The sequence below is a fragment of the Bufo gargarizans genome, chromosome 3 (genome assembly GCF_014858855.1).
Source record: "Bufo gargarizans isolate SCDJY-AF-19 chromosome 3, ASM1485885v1, whole genome shotgun sequence".
Taxonomy (NCBI): domain Eukaryota; kingdom Metazoa; phylum Chordata; class Amphibia; order Anura; family Bufonidae; genus Bufo; species Bufo gargarizans.
In genome coordinates this window covers 459,321,131-459,340,403 of record NC_058082.1, presented here as the reverse complement: position 1 = coordinate 459,340,403, position 19,273 = coordinate 459,321,131, and the positions used below count along the sequence as shown (strand labels likewise).

At 41.2% G+C, this 19,273-nt stretch overlaps 1 protein-coding gene across 2 annotated transcripts in view; it reads right to left on the bottom strand.

The window, feature by feature from the left end:
- Positions 1–19,273, bottom strand: part of SYTL5 (synaptotagmin like 5) — a 237,780-nt gene that overhangs the window by 145,015 nt on the left and 73,492 nt on the right. Inside the window, exon 1 of one of the 2 annotated variants that reach the window (XM_044286621.1) lies at positions 10,848–10,920. The exons of the other annotated variant lie outside the window; for it this stretch is intronic. The gene's annotated coding sequence lies outside the window, so the exon portion shown is untranslated. Of the gene's footprint in view, positions 1–10,847; positions 10,921–19,273 lie in introns of those variants that run through there. 2 annotated transcript variants of the gene reach the window in all.

The following is a 19,273-nucleotide window of genomic DNA, read 5'->3' as shown; positions in this document are numbered from 1 at the left end:
TTAATTAATGTAATTTATGTCTTTCCAGGCCTGGCTGACAATGAGAAAAGAGACAGTTGCTCATGTTCCACCCCTATATATCAGAGAGCTTCTGAAAATGGAAAGCAGTGACTTGATTGGTTGTCATAGGAAAGTACTTCCATTTCCTTAGCAGCACTTTTGCTACATTTCCCCCAATGTACAATGCACTTACAGCACATTTAACCCCTTCCCGACCAGCACCGTACATGTACGGCACTGGTCGAGACTTTAAAGTTGGAGCCTGCTCATGAGTGCGGCTGGCGCCATAGCCGCCAGAAACCTGCTGACACGTCGGACTAATGTATGCGATCGTCAAAAACGTCGAACGCATACTTTTAACCCCTCAGATGCCGTGGTGAAGCGTGAACACGGAATCTGAGAGTGCAAAAACCCAGCTCCCCCTATTGGGGATCAGTGGAGCCAGAGTGTGCGTGCGACACCCTCCGTATTCCTGAATGATAAGAGTCTGCTGCACATTTGTTCCAATGGAGCCCCTGCCTGTGGTAGGGCTCAATAGGAACATAGTTCAATTCTCATAGACTCCAGTGCTAATGCATTGGAGTCTATGAGAGAAGCAATCTGGTGATTGCTTGTTATACACTGAACAAAAATATAAACACAACACTTTCAGTTTTGCTCCCATTTTGCATGAGCTTAACTCAGAGGCCTACTAGACTTAGTATTAACCAATAGACCTGACAGAACAGATGTGCAGGTTGGGGGACACCTTGGAAATAATGACCATAAAGTAATAACCTTCCAACTGTCATTCAAAAGAGTGTTTGTTCAGGGAGGTAGAAATAAAAGGGTAATTAATAAGAAATAACCAATGTGGATAAATAGAAATGTAAAGGAAGCAATAAATGACAAAATAAAGCATTTAAATCACTTAAAGAGGGGGGTAGCGAGGAAGCATTACAAAAACTATAAGGAATAAAATAGAATATGTAAAAGACAAATAAAAGCAGCCAAACTGGGGACAGAGAGATAAATTGCCAAAAAGAGTAAAACTAACCCTAAAATATTCTTCAATTATATAAATGGTAAAAAGTAGAAGAAGTAGCTGTGTCTGATCTCTGTCTGCCTCTGCAGCTTTACATAGTGATGAGGGGGGAGCTGCAGAGAGCAATGAGGAGAAGGCAAAACTATTACATTTTTCTTCTTCACTGTATTCACTGAGGAAAATAAACAGTCAGATGAAATGCAGAGTGTAAAAGTAAATTCCCCACGGGCCTGTTTGACCCAGGAAGAAGTGCAACGGCATCTTAAAAAGGATAAAATAGACAAATCGCCAGGACCAGATGGCATACAACCCAGTATCCTAAGAGAATTAAGTAATGGCATAGACAGACCCATATTTCTGATATTTAAGGATTCTATATTGACAGGGAACTTTCTACAGAATTGGCACTTAGAAAATGTGGTGCCAATAGTGAAAAAGGGGTTAAAAACAGAGCCTGGAAACTATAGGCCAGTAAGTTTAACATCTGCCGTGGGTAAACTGTTTGAAGGTTTTCTAAGAGATGTTATCTTGGAGTACCTCAATGAAACTAAGCACATAACGCTGTATCAGAATGGCTTCATGAGGCATCGGTCATGTCAAACTAATTTAATCAGTTTCTATGAGGAGGTAAGTTCTAGACTTGACTGTAGCGAATCAATGGATGTTGTATATCTTGACTTCTCCATAGCATTTGATACTGTACCACATAAAAGGTTAGTACATAAAATGAGAATGCTTGGACTGGGGGGAAATGTCGGTATGTGGGTAAGTTACTGGCTCAGTGATAGAGAAAAGGGTGGTTATTAAGGGTACACATTCAGATTGGGTCATCACTAGTGGGGGTACCACAGGAGTCAGTTTTCGGCCCTATTCTCTTCTATATATTTATTAATGATCTTGTAGAAGGCTTGTACAGTAAAATATAAATTTTTGCAGATGACACTAAACTGTGTAAAGTAGTTAACACGGAAGAGGACACTATATTGCTACAGATGGATCTGGATAGATTGGAGAATTGGCAGGTAAAGTTTAAAGGGGTTATCCAACACCCATAATGCCCCCTAAAACCTTATAAACTTACCTGGCTACCCAGCACCAGCGTCGCTCCAGATGGCTGCACGGCCACCGGTACAGCCCTCCTTCGCGCTTATAAAAACATCCAGGAGGGAGTTAGCCAATAGAGGGCCATGAAGTGGACAAACCTCCCTAGCGTCCCCCACGATGCAAGTAAGATTCATCCCCACTGCAGCTCCCTTCCCCTCGTCACCAGATGTTTTTATCTGCACGACGGGGAGATGCAGTGTGCGGTCTCGTGGGGATTAGGAGCAACGTGGGTGCCCGGGAGCGGGGTAAGTATAACCTTATAACCTATATGAGGTGCCCGGGCATTTTGGGGGGCATTATAGGAGTTGGATAACCCCTTGAACCCTACATATGTAAGGTTATGCACATGAGAAGGAATAATGCAAGTCAACAATACATACTAAATGGTATAACACTGAGTAACACTGACATGAAAAAGGACCAATAAGATAATGGGTTGCATCAAAAGGAGCATAGATGCATGTGATGAGAACATAGTAACTTTACAAATCACTAATCAGACCACACATGGAGTACTGTGTACAGTTCTGGGCTTCCGTAAACAAGACAGAACAAGAACTGGAGAGGGTTCAGAGGAGGGTCACTAAAGTAATAACTGAAATGGGTGGACTATAGCACCCAGAAAGATTATCAAAGTTAGAGTTATTCAGTTTAGAAAAAAGACACTTGAAGGGATAGCTAATAACCGTGTATAAATATATCAGGGGTCAGTACAGAGATCTCTCCCATCATCTATTTATACCCCGGACTGTGACGAGGGGATATCCTCTGCATCTAGAGGAAAGAAGTTTCTACACAAAAATAGAAGAGGATTCTTTACAGTAAGAGCAGTGAGACTATGGAGCTCTCTGCTGGAAGAGGTGGTGATGGTGAGTACACTAAAACTGTTCAAGAGGGGCCTGGATGTATTTCTGGAGTGTAATAATATTATAGGTTATAGTTATTAGATTTCTAGAGAGGTTGTTGATCCAGGAAGTTATTCTGATTGGAGTAGGGAAGGATTTTTTTCACCTAAAATAAGGAAAATTGGCTTCTACAAGATTTTTTTGCCTTCCTCTGGATCAACTTGCTGGGTGGTCAGATTCCCTTTTTCAGCCTTACAAAGTATGTTACTATACAGCGAAACATAAAAGAAAATCAAAATTGACGATTCACTGTTTTTTGGTCGGTTCACTTCCCACAAAAAATGAAATAAAAGGTGATCAAAAAGTAATATACACCACAAAATGGTATTAATTAAAATTCGTTTTTTTCAGTATATACCTAAAACTATACATATGTGATATCGCCGTAATCATACTGACCTGGAGAATGAAAGTAACAGGTCAGTTTTATTGCATAGGGAACGCCATAAAAACAAAACCCATAAAACTGTTGCAGAACACCACTCATGGCACTGAAGTGTTTGTGTAGTCCTAGTCTCTATCACTGCACCTATTCCAATGCTTTCTGATATGTATTCATTTAATATAACTAATGAATGACTTGGCTGAGCCCTGAGGTACTACTTTCATAGAAATTTAATTACAGTAATTAGAAATTCAGCATTCACTGGTAAGATAAACAGGAATGTCAGGGATGATGAGAGAGGTTACATAGCTTGTGGAGCCTGCTCTGTAAAGGAAGCATAATCATCTATGTCATAGACAGAGGTTTTCTTGTTTAAGGTGATATTCACATTACACAAAAAAAAAACATTAAAAACAAACTGTTAGTTTTTAATGGCCATTTTTCAACCATTTGTGCATTTATTTTCTGTCCATTTTTAATGTTTTGCATCCATTTTTAATGACAGTGAAAAGTGGCCATTAAAAACGGATGATTTTCATTGGTTTTTTAAGCTAAAACTCCAACCCCTGCACCCCTTTTTGCCCTCACTGGTTATAATGGCCCCCAGTTGTGCCTTCCTCCTCATCCACGTTGATGCCAACATTAAATAAACTCAACAAAGGAGGTTTGGGGTGACCGAACCCCCATTACTGCCTTGACATTACTGCTGGGTCCCCACTGTTCTCTACTACCTCCTCCTATCTCGACATGCAGAAAATGCCTGGAAATTCCCCATCAGCCAATCACTGGACACAGGCGTGACCCACTAAACCAATGAGTGAGCATTTCTTCTGTGAGATGAGTATAAATTCTTATATGCTAACCGACAACAGTTGGAAGGGTCTGCCTGAAGGGCAAGGGGTTTTCTGGAATTACTATAGTTTTTAATGGATATGCTCATGTGGCTGCTTAGCTCCTTAGCTCATGGATATGCTCCCAAAGTTTTTTTGTTTTTTTTTTGGACTTTCCTGACCTGTTTTCACCATGTTAACAAATCACTTTGCTTTATTCCCATCCTTTATGTAGCACTTCCTGTTGCTGTATCCAACCAAACCCACGATGCTCCTTTCTCGGCTGACGCTGCTGTGACATGTCCATGGACATCGCATCACAGGAAATAAGAAAGCGCTGGATGGACATGGTCACATACATAGCCCAGAACAGACTATAGGAACAATAAAGGTAAAAGAAAAAACGTACAAAATGACAGCTATCTTCATAAATTATTATTTTAAAGGATGCTGATGCAAACCAGAAAACCCCTTTAAGCCCCTATTACACTGCCCGATTTTCAGACCAATTAACATTCACAGTGGCGGATAATTGGCCTGTGTAATTGTGCTGGAGATCAACCGACAGACAAACAAACACTTATTTGTTGGCTGATTGCATCTTTTATGCAACGTAATATTGCTTTCACAGAAGAAAATCTGCAGCACTCACCCTTTCAACAGAAAAATCTTCCCTATTGAGGCCAGGTCAGCACATTTAGAGGAATAAGCCATGATGCAGAGCACAAGAGGCCTAATTATTGGCGGCACAGAGTCCTGTTTAATCAGGGAAGGATAAGCAAGCATTCCTCTCCTAAATACTCTGTATCGGTCTGTGTAATAGGCCAATGAAAACGAGCGCAGATCGTCGTGCTTATCCTCGATCAGTGAGCGCTTGCCCAGCCTGAACATTAGGCAGTGTAATAGTACCCTTACAAGCGGTGCCTCCTTCAGAACAGATCTGGTTTTCGGAATGGATGCAAAGAGGTATCTCCCAGCTGTGAAATTCCCAAGGACGCAAATAGAGGGGTCATACGAACTTTATCTAGATAAGCATTGCATTAGCATTTACTTGAAGACTGGTCGGATACTTGTTTGGGCATCAGGGTCACTGCAAACCTGCATGACTAGGACATCCACCTGGCTGTATGGATCATGGGTAAGTTTGCAAAGGCATTTCCAGTACTTTGATCTTCCCCTGGTGGAGACGTCCCTCAAAGTAACCAATTATCCAAGTACCAAGATGACAGCCCAAAAATCACAGAGTTAATAACTTTCCTGAAACAGAGGGTTATTCATACAAATAAAAGCTACTGTTCATTTATAAAATATAGGCAGAGTTTAAAGGGGTTTGCCGGTTTGTATCAACATTCTTTAAAATAAAAATTTATGAAGGTAGCTGGAATTTTGTAATGTATTTCTTTTACCTTTATTGCTCCTATCTCCTGTTCTGGGCTGTGGTCACATGACCATGTCCATGCAGCGCTTTCTAAGGCTACTTTCACACTTGCGTTCGGAGCGGATCCGTCTGGTATTTGTACAGACGGATCCGCTCCTATAATGCAAACGATGGTATCCGTTCAGACTGAACCGTTTGCATTATATTTCACTTTAAAAGTCTAAGTACAATTTGTATTCAGACGGATTCGTCCAGACTTTACATTGAAAGTCTATGGGGGACGGATCCGTTTGAAAAATGCACCATATTGTGTCACCTTCAAACGGATCCGCCCCCATTGACTTCCATTGTAACTCTGGACGGATCCGTTTGCCTCCGCACGGCCAGACGGACACCCGAACGCTGCAAGCAGCATTCGGGTATCCGCCTGCTGAGCGGAGCGGAGGACAGACGGTGCCAGACTGATGCATTCTGAGCGGATCCGCATCCACTCAGAATGCATTAGGGCAGTACGGATCCGTTCGGGGCCGCTTGTGAGAGCCTTCAAACGGAGCTCACAAGCAGAGCCCCGAACGCTAATGTGAAAGTAGCCTTATTTCCTGTGATGTTATGTCCATGGGCATGTTAAAAACCATAGTAATCCTGGAAAACCCCTTTAAAGGGAACCTGTCACGTTGAACATGGTATCTGAGCTGCAGGCAGCATGTTATAGAACAGAAGAAGCCGAGCAGATTAATATACATTTTTGTGGGAAAAGATTCTTTATAAGTTTTATTTCATTCATTTAAATTCCTATTCATTCTTTGAAGTCAGGGAGGCGGTCCTAGCAGTGATTGACAGCTCTCTCTGCATACACAGTTATAGAGGGAAGGCTGTCAATCACTGATGGGGCTGCCTCCTTGGCTTCAAAGAATGAGTAGGAATTTAAATGAATGAATGAAATACAACTTTTCCCACAAAACTGTATATCAATCTGCTCAGCTCCTCCTGCTCTACACCATGCTGCCTTCAATTATACTGCCTTTTCATGGTGACAGGTTCCCTTTAAGTTATGCTGGTCACAGACGTTACCTAAAACCTGACAAGTGATCTTCTAAATGTTGCACCATAGAGACTTTGGATGGGAAAGGGACGAATATCATATTGTTTCAATACATTGCCAAATATGTACTTTTCTCACACAACCGGGAAGTAAATGCTACAGGGAAAAAAAGCTGAATCTACATTCCATAAAGTCTAGAAGTATGCAGGAGCATTCTTTCAGGCTTATTCACTTTTACACGGTGACACACAAAGGGTACAGTGTTTCCTTGTAATTTTCCCCATACATTTCCCATTGTAAAACCAGTTTAGTCAGTTAAACTACCACGTCATAAATATATTAGCTAAACACTTACTAAAGCATATTCAGTTAAATGCGTTCTCCAGGACTAGAACAAAGATGGCTGCTTTCTTCGACAGGTTGTGTACGGTATTACAGCTCAGCCCCATTCACTTACCTGAGCACAACCCATGGATAGTTGTGCGGCTGTTTTATAATAAAGCAGCCATGTTTTTCTAATCCTCAACAACCCCTTTAAAAACATAATACTGTATGGAACTGTGTGGACACACATACAGCACATTCCTATAACAAGGGGCATATTTATGATGCTTTATGAGTGAAGAGTGAAGAAGGGGTTATGTCCGGGTTCAGAGCTGACCCATTTAACCTCTTCAGGACCCAGCCTAATTTTGCACATCTGACACCTCACCTTATGTGGTAATAACTTTGGAATGCTTTTACTTATGCAAGCCATTCTGAAAAGACATATCAGACTTCACATAAGTGTGAAATATGGGTTGACATGTTTTACTTTTATTTAAAAAAAATCCAACATCTACAGAAAATTTGGAAAAATTATCTGATTTCAAAATGTATTATTTGCCTTTAAGACGGATAGTGATATCTTACAAAATAGTTATTCATTAACATTCCCCATATGTCTACTTTATGTTGGAATGATTTTGTAAATGTCATTTAATTTTTTTTAGGATGCTAGAAGGCTTCGAATTTTAGAAGCAGTTTTTCAAATTTTCAAAACAATTCCCAAAACAGACTTTTATAAGGACCAATTTAGTTGTAAAGTGACTTTGACCCCATTTTGCAAACTACGCCTTCAAATTATTTAAATCCAATTTTAGAAACGTTATCCTTTTAAGTAGTGCACAAAAATAAAAGCACAATGGAGGCGAAATTTTAAGATTTAGGGGGAGATTTATCAAAGTGGTGTAAAGTAGAACTGGCTCAGTTGCCCATATCAGATTCCACCTTTCATTTTCCAAAGGAGCTCTGAAAAATGAAAGGTGGAATCTGATGGGCAAATAAGGCTACTTTCACACTAGCGTTTTTGCTGGATCCGGCAGGGTTCAGCAAAAACGCTTCAGTTACTGATAATACAACCATCACCTCACAGTTTGTTACACATTTTCTATTGAATATGGCAACACCCAATATGTTGTCATAAACTGCTGTATGGGCACACTGGAGGACTCAGAAGGGAAGGAGTTCCCTTGGCTCTTGGAAAGGAGATTTCGCTGGAATGCTTCTCAGGTGCCAAATAACATTTGCAGAGCCCCTGAGATCCCAGTGCAGTGTAAAAACCCAAAAAGTTACTTCATTTTGGAAACCCTTCAAAGAATTGACCTAGGGGTATAGTAATTAGCTTGACCCCACAGGTATTTCATAGTTTTATTTTTTAAATTGTGAAATGAAAATTACTTTTATTTCAATGATATGTAGTTTTAGCTTCAAATGTGTCATTTTCACAAGTGGTAGTGGGAGAAATAGCAACCCAAACATGTTACATAACTTTTCCAAGTATGACAATAGCCCCAATGTGGTCATATGCTGCAGTTTGGGCACACTGCAGAGTTCAGAGGAGCGCATTAAAGACTCTGTTGTAAAGAAAAAAAAGAAACCTCCAAGAAGTGACCCCATTTAAAAACCCACAACCCTCACCAAGATATTTAGTGAGTATTTTCACGCCACAAATTTCCACAGTTATGCAATTTCAGTGCCAGTGTAAAAAGTCAGCCCTGATTAATTATAATAATTATTATACTGTGCTTTCTGGTTTAATAAACACCCTAAATGTGGCCCTAATCTTTTGCCTGGACATACACCAGGGCTCAGGAGTAAAAGAGCACCATGTGCATTTCAGGCCCAATGTGGTGATTTATGCATCTTGTGTTGACAACTGTAGAGACACTGGGGTGAAATAATAAATGGAACCCCCGAGAAGTGACACTATTCTGGAAACTCTACCTCTCAAGGCTTTTTAAGAGGTTTTCCGAGATTTTTATCAGGATAGATCAACAGTATCTGAACCGTGAAGGTCATAACTTTTTTATTTTTAGGTGTGAGGGCTCATTTCTTTGCAGGGCAATCTGTACTTTTCATTAATACCATTCTGGGGTGCGTATGACTTTTTGATTACATTTTATGCAATTTCATAAACTGAAGTGACCAAAAAACTTGTTTCAATTTCGTCATTTGCCGTATGGGATAAATATTTTTATATTTTAATAGTACAGGAGTTTTTGCATGCGGTCATACCCATGATGTTTATTTTTTAATTGTTTATGTACTTTTATGTTAATTTGGAAAAAAAATATATATATATTTTTCACTTTTTTACAGTTTCCCTAGGGAACTATAGCAAGCAATCATTAGATTTATTAGATTTTTATGAGAACTACACTATCTTCCTATGGAGCCCTTCCACAGGCAGGAGCTCTATAGGAAGCAAGGTCACTGCTGCATGCAAGAGCGGACACCATATTTAAAGTCCCGAAGTAAATATACGTAAGGCGTTCAGGAACGGGTTAAGAGCCTTGTAGCTGCTTCTCTGGTTGTCATTCCTTGTACCACTAATGGTAGGACTAACTGCTTTCTGGGAACACTCCACAAGACCTGCTGGTTTGGAGATGTGCTAACCTAGTTGTCTACCCTTCACAGTTTAACTGTTGTCCATAATAATAATAATAATCTTTATGAATAGTGTCAACACATTCTACAGCACTTTACAAGTCTCTCAGACCCTTAGGTAAGGGCTACAAGGCAACACTTGTCACGCGACAGGTGTCGAGGCCAGGATCGCTGAGTAGCGGCAATCCCATAGAAAGGCATGGGATCGTTGCGGCAGTCGCATGAAATCCAACACGGCTGGATTTCTTGTGACTGCTGCGGCGGCCCCATTCTTTTCTATGGGATCACCGCTACTCAGCGATCCTGGCTGCGACAGGTGTCGTGTGACCAGTGTTGCCCTGTAGCCCTTGCCTTATACGTGTCTATTTTCCCTGCTTCCAACACATCACCTTCAAGAACTGACTGTTCACTTGCTGCCAAATATATCCCACTCCTCGAGAAGTGTCATTGTCACAAGATAATCAATGTTATTCACTTCACCAGTTTCTGGCTTTAATGTTATGGCAGATTTGAATACCAGAAAACTGGTGCCCAGTGGTGGCATCTGATCCTATGTGATGACCTCACTGGTGCCCAGTGGTGGCATCTGATCCTATGTGATGACCTCACTGGTGTCCAGTGGTGGCATCTGATTATATGTGATGACCTCACTGGTGCCCAGTGGTGTCATCTGATCCTATGTGATGACCTCACTGGTGTCCAGTGGTGGCATCTGATCCTATGTGATGACCTCACTGGTGTCCAGTGGTGGCATCTGATCCTATGTGATGACCTCACTGGTGCCCTGTGGTGGCATCTGATCTAGAATGACTACTATAATAATATCCTATGACGGCACAGCAAAAAAAGAAAAGTTAAATTACTTTTTTTTGTTGCCCAGGCTTTTTTATGACCTTTCCAGTCACAACATGCGACCCTGCCCTGGGACTGAACTGACTACTACTGTGTGCTGCTACTTGAATCCAGAAATCTATAGGTCAGTCACTTACTTGTCACATGACCAAGTTCCTAAGATGACATACTGACATGAAACTCATTCACAGAGGGATAAAAAAACATTAGAACATGCAGATCTGTCAGTGTCCGGTATCGTCAATCAAAAAACGGATTTACGGAGAACCTGACAAACTAATCTACTGCCCTGTGCAACCCTCACTGACCAAAAGGTACCTGTTATATAGCAGAAATTCAAAGACTATACAATATAACAGAGCGGTTGTATCTGACGAATGCAATAATCGGACGTCTTACCTTATGTAGTGCCAATTTGTAAGTATGAAGTGAGACAAAAACAGTTTCGTGCTTCATCAAAGCTCATTATTTCCAACAGTGTAAAACAACCTCAGTAGTCCACAGATCACTGTACTGGAAACCTGACAAACCAGACTGTCTTGTCTCTGGGACCTGGTGACAAGCTACACGCCCAGCGGTACAATGTTTGCCTGACAGAATAGCAGGAACAGAGGCTGTAAACGCCCCATGTTGCTTTTAACTGTTAAGCCTCATTCACATGTCAGTGCTTCACGTACGTGTGCTGTTCGTGTTCTCCACAGACAGCACACATGCCCATTTATTTTCTTGTGTGTATTCACACCTCAGTTTTTTACCATGGTCCATGGGTCAGTGTTTTTAGCACGAATGCATGCTCCATTTTAGCCTATGGGTCTGTGAAAACCACGGATGCAACACGGATGCTTCAATGATCACCTTTTCACGGATTTAAGCACGGACATAGATGTGTGAGTGAGGCTTAAAGGTAACCTGTCACCGGGATTTTGTGTATAGAGCTGAGGACATGGGTTGCTAGATGGCCGCTAGCACATCCGCAATACCCAGTCCCCATAGCTCTGTGTGCTTTTATTGTGAAAAAAAACCCGGATTTGATACATATGCAAATTAACCTGAGATGAGTCCTGTCCCTGACTCATCTCACGTACAGGACTCATCTCAGGTTAATTTGCATATGTATCAAATCCATTCACACGTCCGTTTTTTCTTTCCTGATCTGTTCCGTTTTTTCAGGAACAGATCAGGACCAGATCTGGACCCATTCATTTTCAATGGGTCCTGGAAAAAATCGGACAGCACAATGTGTGCTGTCCGTTTCCGTTGTTCCGTTCCGCATGTCCGTTTAAATATAAAACATGTCCTATTCTTGTCCTGAAAAATCGGATCCTGGTACAATACAAAGTCAATGGATCCGCAAAAAACGGATGACATTCGGATGTCATTCCGTATGTCATCCGTTTTTTGCGGATTCCGTTCCTGGAAACACATAACAATTTTTTTTTTTTTTTTTTTTTTTTTTTTTTTTTCAATTTTTTTTCAAAGAAATCCAAACAACTTTATTTGATTATTGAAATGTATACATGCTCCCGTTTTTTGCGGATCCGCAAAAAACGGATGACATACGGATGACATACGGAAACATTTTCAGGAACAACGGATCCGCAAAAAACGGACCGTTTTTCAGGATGGAAAAAAACAGGACGTGTGAATGGACCCTAAAAGCACACAGAGCTATGGGGACTGGGTATTGCGGATGTGCTAGTGGCCATCTAGCAACCCATGGCCTCAGCTCTATACACAAAATTCCTGTGACAGGTTCTCTTTAAAGGGGTTGTCTCACTTCAGTAAGTGGCCTTTATCATGTAGAGAAAGTTAATATAAGCCACTTACTGCTCTCTCCCACTTAAACACACCCCGTGGTTTTCATCTGAGGACCGTCCTCTGCTATCTAGTCATCACACGTTACTACAACAAACACTTAAAATATGGGATTCATTAACTCAGAAGGGAATGGGTATTAGAAGACTCAGCCCGCTCACCCCCGTTCTCCATAATCCAGCATTTCCTGCAGGCATGGAAAGGGATTCATTTCTAGGCACGAAGGTCGCAGACGATCCTCACTTTCACCACCTTATGTTAGGTAACACATTCCCGTCTCTTTCCTCAATTTCCGCTAGATTTCCCGATACACGGATCTCTTGGTTAGAATATGAACAAATAAAATCCTTCGTCTTGTCCAGGGGAGCGCAGTGTTCTTTCGGAGCCACGCTAACCGAGATTGAAAAGCTGCTCACTGTGTCCTCTGCTCCGACTCACCTCATCTCTCAATTATATCAGATTTTTCTAACAGGTTCTCACAAGGACAGTCCTAATTTTATCATTGCTTGGGAATCAGAACTAGGTAAGACCATTGAAAAAGCTGATCTTCAAAAAGCATTTCTATACTCTCATAAGCTTTCTATGGGTTGTGCCGTCCAAGAAAAAAAACTATAAGATCCTATCCCGTTGGTACAGATACCCAGTGAGACTACATAGAATCTTCCCTTCAGTATCAGAGCTTTGCTGGCGCTGCTGCAGGGAAAGAGGTGCAATGCTTCACGTTTGGTGGGGGTGCGACTTAATTAAACCCTTTTGGGACTCTGTATTTAGCGCTTTTAACAAAATCTCATGAAAAACAGTCAATAATTCCCCTCAAATAGCGCTCCTCTCCATCCTTCCGGGTTCTATTTCATCTCAAAAAGGGTGCCTATTGAGATTCTTTATTGCGGCTGCTAGAACAGTGATTCCGAGACACTGGCGTTCGACACATGTACCCACCATGAGGGAATGGTTCCAGGAAATGCAACAGATGGCTAGGATGGAGGAAATCTCTGACCTGTCTACTAAATACTACAAGATTTGGGCTTGCTGGACGGAAGCATTAGAGTCTCCGGACTTCCTCTCTCTTTTGGCTGTCTAATATGTTCTAAGTTGAGCTGAGCTACCTTATTGTAATCTACACCACGTAATAGAGATCCACTTGTTCACCTACTCCCCCCTACCCTTACCCCGCCTTCCCTCCCCCTTTTCTCCTTTCTTTCTTTCTTTCTTTCTTTCTTGCTTCATTCTCTATCCTTTTATTCTTCAATCCATGCTAATGTTTTGAAGACACACTGGTTCACGAGATTACACTGTGATTTGTTAAAACATGTTACTTTATATTATTCAATTTGGTACGATGTACCTTAATTTCATGGATTTAGAAGCATCTACAGATTGATTCAGAGCGCTTAATTCAAAGGTGTTTCTCTGCTTTATTATGCACTTTGATCTTTTGAAAAGATGAATAAAATATGATTAAACATAAGCCACTTACTAATGTATTGTGATTATCCATATTGCTTCCTTTGCTGGCTGTATTCATTTTTCCCTCACATTATACCCTGCCCGTTTCCATGGTTACAGACCACCCTGAAATCCGGCAGTGGTGGTCGTGCTTGCACAATATAGGAAAAAGCACCAGCCTATGTGCGCTCCCATGGTCCCAGACACCAGAGAGGCTGACGCTTTTTCCTAAAGTGTGCAAGCACGACCACCACTAATGGATTGCAGGGTGGTTGTAACCATGGAAGTGAGCAGTGTGTAATGTGATAGAAAAATAAATCCAGCCAGCAAAGGAAGCAATATGGATAATAACAAAACATTAGTAAGTGCCTTGTGTTAACTTTTTTTTACATGATAAATGCAACTTATTAAAGTGAGACGACCCCATTAAGTGACATGTCATAGGTAAAGTGCAATGTGAAAGGAAATCCACCTGCCTTTTCCTGCAATACAGACATGAAAGAAACACTAGACTAAAAATGTACTCCAAGTCTATGATGTGTAACATTTAGGGTTACGACCACACGGTCAGGTTTCCTGATGCAGCTATGGAAGCCAAAACCAGGAGTGGATCATAAAAGGAGAGAATGTATTTAGGACAGATACCACTTCTCCTCTTTTTTGAATTTACTCCTGGTTTGGCTTCCAAAACTGCATAAAAAAAAACAACCATAGGGTCTTACCCTCAGGTTAGGTCTGGTCGACAGCATGGAACTTCTGTCTTAGATGCGGCCATTTGACCACTGTATTCCATTGGAGTTGCACATAGGCACAAAGAAGATGCCAGCAAAAAGAAAGGTGTTCAATCCCTCTGGAGATAATCAGCCAGAGTGGCCTGGCAGCATCTTATTCCACATTCCTCTCTCCAATAAACATGTACGTTTGGCAGAGGTCTAATTTCGGAATCATTTTTACAGCTGCGATTGAACTGACAGGAAGCAATTTAGAGTGCCACAAAATAAATTTGGGGTCGTTTTAGGTAGGCAGGTTGTGGGCCCCCGAACGCTCTGGAGGTTTTTTGTTTTATTTTATGGCATTGATGTATAAAGCTATAGAACCTGTTAAAAGGACCTAAGAAAGATACCGATTTATTTTAGGTGATTTTTCTACATGAGTCAAAGGGAGGCACACTTTGTAATACATGTAAACTGCATTCTACCATGGAACTAGCTCATGGCAGCTCCGAAACACCTACAATATTGCAGTGGTCAGAATATTTACTCCCATGACCTGAGACATTGGAGACCCACACTTCCACAATCCAGATGACTGGGAGAATAGGCCATAAATATAAAAATCCCAGGGGACCCCATTAATGACTTTACATGTAGCACAAAGTTTTAATTTCTCCGTTTTATTTTTCATCAACTTATAATTGTTTTTATGTTTTATATCACTAGCTATAGAGTTCTGGAGAAAATAGCTACATAGGGAGTCATTTATTAAGACTGGCAATTTATACGCCGGTTTTAATGCAGCAAAGTTACGTAGAGGCACAGGCCGTGCCACATGGTTTAATATACACCAGCTGCCCTGCTGGAGTAGTTTAAGACCATTTTCCACGCCATAAAATGATAAATGAGACAGGCCGGGGACTCTTCCCTGCCCACGCCCCCTTTTTCCGCCATATCGGAAAAGTGGCGTGAGTGGGGAAATGTCGCAGATTTTGCATCAAAACACCTTTGCAACAAAATCTGCGCATTTAATATGCACAGTATTTAACACAGACACCTTTTTAAATTCATTAATTAAATTTATCTACCAGCCCAATTTCCTTGAGGAGTCTAGAGTGCTGATCTACAGGAGAGAAGCCTGATAAGAAGAGACACTGTATCACAAAGTGTCTTATAAAAGCTTGCACTATTCATTTATCAAAAAGAATGAAAGAACGGGTACTATAAACTTTATATTTGGATTTACATATAGCATTTTGATGTATTTTCCATGTTATTATTTACATGAGAAATGCTGCTGCCTGATGACATTTTTCTGGTGTGTTTTCTATCGACTTCTCTATAGGATTTTAAAAATGCCATAAAATGCATGTAAAAATTGTCAAAAAAATATACTGGTAAAGAATAGCATTTAAAAAGCTTGAAATGCATGGCATTTACAAGCATTTTAAATAGTATTTAAAAAGTGTGGTTGTGCGAAGGAGCCCTCAGAGAAGCTGACAACACAGAAGCTTGTCATGATGTCAGACCTTAGGAAGGAGCTATTTGACACATGAGTGGTGTATGTGACTCCCCACTCAAAGATGGAGAAATTAAACATCAAATAACTTTGAACAACTTCAATTGGCTAAGTGGGTATAGGATCACATGGATCAACACGCTTAATGGTTAAAACAGTCTCTCATAGAGCGCAGGCTTAGTCTCTTAGTTTTTTTGCAGGCATTGCATCCAATCTTCCTGGGCGACAACACTCTGTTTCTGAGTCTCCTTCTGCTTGACAGCAACAGATGGTTTTTGACAGGCCATTGCAGCTGTTTTCTTGTGAGCTGTGCATGGTATCTCTCTTCCTCACAACATATACTTCATGCATAAAGACAAGTATGCCTTCTCTACACAGGCATGCCTACTTGCAGCAAGCTGGCTGGTCTATGCTCCTCAACTGGCTTCCTTACAGGTCCATTGATGCTCCAAACATGGCTAGGAAGTGCAAGTTGACTATTGCTGCTCCAGGATGCCCTTCTGCCGTTGGTGCTACTTCTTCTCTGCCCTCCCTAGGCCCTGGGGGTATGCCAATTACAGAGCGCTACTCTCCCTCTATTGGTAGCTAACTACCACTCAGGGTTTGGCTGGCTCTTTTGCCTTCAGCTGTGGCATCGCCCAGTACTCTCTCAGTGCTGCCTGTGTGCTACTGACTATGAGGTTCTGTCTGGTACTTCCCTACATGGACTCTTAGGTATTTTTATGCTGGACAACACATTCCTTACACGTGACCCATCCACCGAAAACTGACTCAGCCCAGCATTGTCATGTGTCTGCCAGGGAAACCTTCACTGAAACCAATGCACAGTGTGTATTCCCATGCACATCCAATGATTACAGATCTTGATGCAGACCCCCAAAGTGTATTCAAACTCAGAATCCTAGTATAACTACAGACTCCAAAATAGCCTTCAAAATGCACACCCCAAATAAATACAGACCCCAAAATAAATACAGAACCCATTCCAGATGCTGGAATACAGACCCGAGAAGCCAAAATAAAAATCAAACCTCATATCAGACCCAAGAATACAGACCAAAGTCTCCAAAATAAATTTAGATCTCAGGCCTAAAATACAGACTACAGAGCACAAAATAAATTCAGACCCCAGAAAGACCCGAGAGAACGCCCCAGAATAAAATACTGACAGGCACTCCTGCCAAAGGAAATACAATCATTTGATGATTTATTGCAAATGGTAAGGACAATAGCTTTATTCTTATGTAAATCACTAGTGATGCCACACAAAAAATACATAAAATACTGTGTCTTGGACACCTGAGTATAAGAAAGACCTAGCTGAACTGGGTGGGTCCAGAAGATAATAAAGAAACATATGCATGGATTAAATAACCAATAAAATTATAAAAATTTAAACTTTACACAAAAATATAAAAGGTCAATGCAGAGTCACTGTACGTATGACTGTAAGGGTCCATTCACACGTCCGTTTTGGTGTTCCGCATCCGTTCCGATTAAAAACGGAACGTTATGCGGATCCATTAATTTTCAATGGAATCCACAAATAATCGGACAGCACTCATGGTGCTCTCCGATTCTGTGATTCAGTTCCGTGGGTTCCGTTTATTCGGATCCAGGAAAAAAATATACCCTGTCCTACTATTTGTCCGATTTTGCGTTCCGTCATGCCATTCTAGTCAATGGATCTGTCAAAAATGCTGAAGACATGCTAAAAGCATCCTCATATCATCCAGATTTTCGGATCCGCAAAAAACAGGAACGTTTATCTGGAAAGGTAAAAATACTGACGTGTGAATGGACCCTAAGACTGATAACGACATCCACTACAGTAGGTCTAGAGGTAAGAGGCTTTCCCTATAACCAATCAGCAGATAAGGTTTTCTTTTACTCCTAAGGGCCTATTAGATAGAGCAAATTTTGGTATAATCGTTTGAATCTAAGCAATTATCTTCACTCGTAATATCATGCAGCAGTCAACCGATGAGCGGTGTGGATCGGACAAATCTGTCTGACTGAAAGAGTATCATTAGTCGCCACCAAATAACTTTGTCTAATCAGAAAGCTGTCAGTCATTAGCATAGTAAATGCTCTATGGGCAAAGCAGTAACAATGGTACTGTAGTAACATGCAAACAGTAAAAAAAAATATTTAGTGACTATTGTTTAGTGTAACTGAACATCTCGCTAAATCGCCGCTCACCGCACTTTAGTGATATTATCTCTGTCTTAGGACCCTAAGAGCAGTGGCACTATGGAACGCTCTGTCAGGGAATGGTGATCCCTGTAATAAAAGTGGTCTCGGAGTCTTACTAGACATGCTTTTACAAGGTCCGGGTATAGGATTGGTTAAGAGGAAGAGACTTATTCCTATGCTGTTTGTAGTCACCTAAAATTAGGACAGTTGGCAAATACCCCTCTGGGGTTCTTTTGCCTTCCCCTTTCTACATCGTATTATTATACATGCAAACTAACTACAAGTAACTAAAATCCTTTTATTCAACTTTACTATGTTACTATGAGACCAGTTTAAAAATCCCCCCAAACTCTGAAGGTGGCCACACTCTTTAGTAGCTGTTCACCCGACAACTGTTCCTCTTGACTCCTCTATAAACATGCAAGCTTGGTTCAACTAATCATGTTTGTGTTCAATGAGGAGGGGAGAGCAATCCACTGCCAGACATTAGGATTCGACATGTTAAATTCAACATGCGCTATCCTTCTTTCCCTGGACATCATATGACAGCATGTGCCACCTAGTTCTTTTATGTGAAGGGGTGCCGTACCCCAGACCAGGGGGTATATGCAAATGTTGTATATAGTTTTGCATTTTTATGTACTGTATTTTTGTATGTTTAGCCGTAACTACCGGTTAAGGATGTGGATGGTGATGGTTGGCAAAGAACAGGGCTAAACACTCTGTTCCTCCCCTCCTGGTAGGAATGGGCTGGAAGCAAAGTCAGTGTGAAATGGCCATTGCTTCTGTTTGGCATCTTGCGCTTCAAAGCCTATGTATTTTATGGATTCATGGACAAAGAAAGAATTTTATGGGGAGTGCCATGGGCTGGTCCTGCTTCCTGCCAGGAGGAGGAGTTCCAGAGCAGCCTTAGAGAGGAGAGGAAGCACATTGCAGGCTCCTGCTCATAAAAAGGATTTTCCTTAGAGAACAACAAAATTCTTGAGAAGTCAGACAGCAGAGTGAACAGCTGAACACCTGCATTAAAGACACTGCTGCAAAGTGAGGGACTATAGCTAAAACACCCATCACCCAGACTACAATTAGGTCAGTTACAAATCAAGTCTAGACCTGATAGTGGACAATTACACTCCCAA